We start from the raw sequence: 5427 nt of genomic DNA on the forward strand, positions 1-5427 counted from the left end.
TCCTGGGTTTAAATCCCAGATGAGCCCACCTTTTGAGAAAATATGTGATAGATGTATTTAGGGTTGTCCTAAGTGAGTTAGTATATTGAAAGATCACAAGCAAAGTGGGTAGAAAAATCTTACCAATAGGAAAATGGTAGACTGTAAGTGGCAAATATAGATATCTGTAGGCCCTTTGGTAAAACAGAGATATAAAACAATATCCAGTCAGTATGGAATATAATGTACAGTGTCGTAATGTCAACGAGTGACTTTAAATTGTGTGACAGACGGTAATATAGATACATCAACTAGAATCTTCTCTAAGTTGCCCATGCTTCAAAATGGATCCTGCATTATCCTTACATACAGTATATAATACTGAACTGCACCTACCAGTGAAAGACCTGTGAGAGATCCATCAAACGCGTTACTCCCATAGGACATGTATCCTGTCCTGCCAAATGCTACCACCTTCAGCGCCATCTCCAGCAGGTAGTAAAGGATGAAGAAACAGTTGATTGTCTGAAAAAACAGATCAGTGGAGGCTGCGGGGGGAGGACGGTTCATGATAATGGCTGGAACGGAGCAAATGGAATGGCATCAAACCATCTGCTTGAGGTATTTAATACCATTCCACCGATTCCCCTCCAGTCATTACCACAGGCTGGTCCTCCCCAATTAAGGTGCCACCAACCTCCTGTGACAGAGATACATACAGTGCCTTGCGAAAATATTCAGCCCCCTTGAACTTTGCAACCTTTTGCCACATTTCAGGCTTCAAACATAAAGATATAAAACTGTATTTTTTTGTGAAGAATCAACAACAAGTGGGACACAATCATGAAGTGGAACGACATTTATTGGATATTTCAAACTTTTTTAACAAATCAAAAACCGAAAAATTGGGCGTGCAAAATTATTCAGCCCCCTTAAGTTAATACTTTGTAGCGCCACCTTTTGCTGCGATTACAGCTGTAAGTCGCTTGGGGTATGTCTCTATCAGTTTTGCACATCGAGAGACTGAAATCTTTTCCCATTCCTCCTTGCAAAACAGCTCGAGCTCAGTGAGGTTGGATGGAGAGCATTTGTGAACAGCAGTTTTCAGTTCTTTCCACAGATTCTCGATTGGATTCAGGTCTGGACTTTGACTTGGCCATTCTAACACCTGGATATGTTTATTTTTGAACCATTCCATTGTAGATTTTGCTTTATGTTTTGGATCATTGTCTTGTTGGAAGACAAATCTCCGTCCCAGTCTCAGGTCTTTTGCAGACTCCATCAGGTTTTCTTCCAGAATTGTCCTGTATTTGGCTCCATCCATCTTCCCATCAATTTTAACCATCTTCCCTGTCCCTGCTGAAGAAAAGCAGGCCCAAACCATGATGCTGCCACCACCATGTTTGACAGTGGGGATGATGGTGTTCAGGGTGATGAGCTGTGTTGCTTTTACGCCAAACATAACGTTTTGCATTGTTGCCAAAAAGTTCAATTTTGGTTTCATCTGACCAGAGCACCTTCTTCCACATGTTTGGTGTGTCTCCCAGGTGGCTTGTGGCAAACTTTAAACGACACTTTTTATGGATATCTTTAAGAAATGGCTTTCTTGCCACTCTTCCATAAAGGCCAGATTTGTGCAATATACGACTGATTGTTGTCCTATGGACAGAGTCTCCCACCTCAGCTGTAGATCTCTGCAGTTCATCCAGAGTGATCATGGGCCTCTTGGCTGCATCTCTGATCAGTCTTCTCCTTGTATGAGCTGAAAGTTTAGAGGGACGGCCAGGTCTTGGTAGATTTGCAGTGGTCTGATACTCCTTCCATTTCAATATTATCACTTGCACAGTGCTCCTTGGGATGTTTAAAGCTTGGGAAATCTTTTTGTATCCAAATCCGGCTTTAAACTTCTTCACAACAGTATCTCGGACCTGCCTGGTGTGTTCCTTGTTCTTCATGATGCTCTCTGCGCTTTTAACGGACCTCTGAGACTATCACAGTGCAGGTGCATTTATACGGAGACTTGATTACACACAGGTGGATTGTATTTATCATCATTAGTCATTTAGGTCAACATTGGATCATTCAGAGATCCTCACTGAACTTCTGGAGAGAGTTTGCTGCACTGAAAGTAAAGGGGCTGAATAATTTCACACGCCCAATTTTTCAGTTTTTGATTTGTTAAAAAAGTTTGAAATATCCAATAAATGTCGTTCCACTTCATGATTGTGTCCCACTTGTTGTTGATTCTTCACAAAAAAATACAGTTTTATATCTTTATGTTTGAAGCCTGAAATGTGGCAAAAGGTCGCAAAGTTCAAGGGGGCCGAATACTTTCGCAAGGCACTGTATAAACTCTGTGAATTGCACAGAGCTATTGACATAAACTGCAAGACCCATACCTGCTATACAAGAGTCATTCATGTCGGCAGTGCACTGCAGGTACAGTAACTAATGTCTACTTGTAACTACTACTTGTAGTACATTTTACGTTCAAATGGCCTTAAATGTTGAGCCTCTAAATAGTAGTTGTCTGGTTCAGAGATTCTACTCACAGTCAATCACCAGGAGAATCTAGAGGAACATTTATGATGCTTAGATGCATATACAATAGACTTAATACATGCATATACCATACATGAACTTTGACCTTACACATTTTCTAAAAGTAAAATGGGATACAATACAGTGCAGCCCCTTAAATTCTGAAGAAATACTCATTTTTAGACCAGAGACATCAAATGCAGAGAAGGTGAACAAAATGGGCCAGGGACTATATCTTCTGCCTTTCCAATTGACTCTAATGATGATCAATAACAGAGATAAATAGAGGACTTATATTATGTCCATTTTAAAGTAGTCAATTGTCTTCTTCTTCATTGGCTGATTGCTCCCAACTCATAGGAAAACCCACCCAGTTGACTACTTTAAAATGGTGGAAGCCCTCAATTCCAATGTCCTTTCCAAAATACATTATGTCCATGATGAGTCCTCTGTTTCCATTTGATCAACATGTCTGTGTTTGGGCAGAGTCTAGAATAGCCACTAGGTGGCAGTCTCTGAACAGTTTTACTGAGCATGCAACATTAACTTGAGAGAAATTCCTCATGCACGTGGCATGCAGTGGAATTTAAACTCTTGGTTGTTAAACCTAAGAGAGGCTCGTTGGTCTAGGGGTATGATTCTCGCTTAGGGTGCGAGAGGTCCCGGGTTCAAATCCCGGACGAGCCCTCCTTTTAAGTTGTCAAGCAACTTACAGTATGAACAGGCCAACATAGAGTGTACAAAGCATAGTAGTGTACATTCACTAAAGCATCTCTATCAACAATATTACTGTGAATAAGTAGCCTGGAATCTTAACTGATAAGCTCGGTTTCTATATTGTTATGGTCAAACAAAGCATGTCAGTTAGGATTCCAGGCTAGTGTCGTAACTAAGAGCTGTTAGGATCAAGCAGAAACACAAATATCTAAGTTAATTCATTAAATATTGTGAACTTGTGACATAGTGAATTCACACAGATGCAGATAACATTGGGGCACATTCCCCACCACAGTGACATAATGATGACTGAAGATAAACTGAACCTTGTGCAGGAACTTAGATGAGTACTCAGGCAATGGAGGATGCTACAGAGGGAAACAATGACTTCAATTTGCTGTTCAAACTCCTTTCACAATAGCTTTTCAGATTTGCCTCTGTCCAAATGTTTGCTTCCGTTGCAAATGAAAATTATGACAGTCTGCTTTGAGTTAGACTGACAGTCCGCCAACTGCATAGTTTTGAAGAAATGAACATTGTCGTAGAGATAAAATATAAATACCTGTTTGATCCTGTCCAGCTCATCAAACAGTCTCTGGAAGGTCTCCCTGGGGATGAAGCCACTGGATGACTGAGACGCTTTCTGAGGAAATTACACTTTTAGAATCTTTTGACGTACCAAAAGTGTTCACAATTCAGAGGTGTGGCCATGTACATATATAACTTCATAAACCATAACGTTGTTTAACACTATGTATTACAGTATGTTGTTTCAGGTAAGGAGGGAACCATCTCACCTTCATGATGGCATCTCTGTAATAACCTGTTGTATAATAATAAAATAAACACCACAAAGGGGTCTTGTCTTACAAGGTAACATCCTCAGAGAAGGTAGGTTCCTGGCTCTGACAGTGCAGCAGCTCAAAAGCTGCCCTGACGCCCAAATGTCTCCTCAGGATGGATGTCTGGATCGACATCTGCTAAATAAAGGGTTATCAATCAATAACATTTATTTATAAAGCCCTTCTTACATCAGCAGATGTCACAAAGTGCTGTACAGAAACTCGGCCTAAAACCCCAAACAGCAAGCAATGCAGGTGTAGAAGCACGGTGGCTAGGAAAAACTCAGTCCATTAACAGCATTCGGTCCCGCTCCATGGGAGGAGATATCTTCTGCGCCGGCCCAGACCAGGCACAACGGTCAACTCAGCTCCGTGGGTGGAGATATCTTCTGCACCGGCCCAGACCAGGCACAACGGTCAACTGCCCATGTTAAGGCCCCGGTGCCCATAAGGAATGTAAACAAATGTCCTATAAAAGTCTTGATAAACAAAGTCATGTACAGAAACTGTATTTCAAAAGCAGCTCATGGTGGAAAATAACAAGTTATTCCTACATGTACAGCATCTTCGTTGAGGACCACAACCTGTTGAATGTACAGCTCCTCATCTGTGTGAAGGGAAACATGTGGAGAACATGGTCTTAATTGAATGATCTTACTCGGTGTATGTGTGTGTGAGAGAGAGCGAGCCATTTTGAAGATCTTACCATGTCCCTGTGTCCCCCAATAGAAAGGTGTTTCTTTTGGAACCCTGTAATTGTCTGTTCCAGAATGAACCCCCCTAGGTAGCAGGGGGAAACTCTCCATCATCACCACAATGTTGCTCAACAAGTTTATAACAGGAGACTAAGAAAATAAAGGAAAGGAACGCTTACATTTTGCTCCATCCTTAAATCTTCTCAGCGAGTTCATTTTCATAATCTACACACATCTCACTTAAATGTAGGGTTCCTGTGCCTTTTGTTGTTCTTATAGTGCTTTACATGTGGTGTTGTGTCACTCTTGTTGTGATGTGTGTGTCATCCTATGTTTATATTGTATTTAAAAAATAAAAAAAACAGTCCCCTGTCCCCGTAGGAGGCCTTTTGCCTTTTGCTAGGCTGTCATTGTAAATAATAATTTATTCTTAACTGACTTGCCTAGTTAAATAAAGGTTAAATAAAACACATTTTAAAAAATCCAAACAAATTTGGGCAATTATTTGTTACTCATTCGCTGAAGACTACAATAAGCAGCACATAAAATGGTCGGGACAGCCCTTATGACCTATGACAAAGGGGTCAGGTAAAGTGTTCTGGAATATGTTAAGGTATGGTTATAGTTCTACTGGATATTTCAGCTCTTTTGTG

General features: G+C 40.8%; 1 non-coding gene across 1 annotated transcript; it reads left to right on the plus strand.

The window, feature by feature from the left end:
* Positions 1–3135: 3135 nt before the first annotated feature.
* On the plus strand, positions 3136–3207 carry trnap-agg. Its single transcript has one exon. It is a non-coding gene; the product is annotated as a tRNA-Pro (tRNA).
* The last annotated feature ends 2220 nt before the right edge of the window (positions 3208–5427 follow it).

Source organism: Oncorhynchus tshawytscha, linkage group LG19, assembly GCF_018296145.1.
Source record: "Oncorhynchus tshawytscha isolate Ot180627B linkage group LG19, Otsh_v2.0, whole genome shotgun sequence".
NCBI classification, from domain to species: domain Eukaryota; kingdom Metazoa; phylum Chordata; class Actinopteri; order Salmoniformes; family Salmonidae; genus Oncorhynchus; species Oncorhynchus tshawytscha.